This window comes from Sinocyclocheilus anshuiensis, unplaced genomic scaffold, assembly GCF_001515605.1.
Source record: "Sinocyclocheilus anshuiensis isolate Anshui unplaced genomic scaffold, SAMN03320099.WGS_v1.1 scaffold1278, whole genome shotgun sequence".
Classification (NCBI taxonomy): Eukaryota; Metazoa; Chordata; class Actinopteri; order Cypriniformes; family Cyprinidae; genus Sinocyclocheilus; species Sinocyclocheilus anshuiensis.
Window position 1 is genome coordinate 147596 of NW_015554153.1, and position 275 is coordinate 147870.

General features: G+C 44.7%; 1 protein-coding gene across 1 annotated transcript in view; it reads right to left on the reverse strand.

The window, feature by feature from the left end:
- The window catches only part of LOC107670715 (uncharacterized), a 17416-nt gene that overhangs the window by 14688 nt on the left and 2453 nt on the right, over positions 1–275 (reverse strand). The window lies entirely within an intron of this gene.

Here is a 275-nt window from a genome sequence, read left to right on the forward strand (position 1 = left end):
CTTCCGCCACGGATTCAAAGCTCAAGTTGACAGTTAAAAATGAGTCACTTTTAGAATTCGTATCAAGGGCATGTGCCACTTCAGTTAGGTTATTAGTGAGAAATAATGAGGTTATAAGCGAGAAACAATGCGGCAAGACCAAGCAGCAACCTCCCGCTCTCTCGTGAAGCCAACAAGGAAGTGACTTAAACTGTAATTCGTCAACTGGCCGCTAGAGGCTGGCTGCAAAAGGGAGTCAATCCCATAGACTCCCCATGTTAAAATGCCCAACTTTA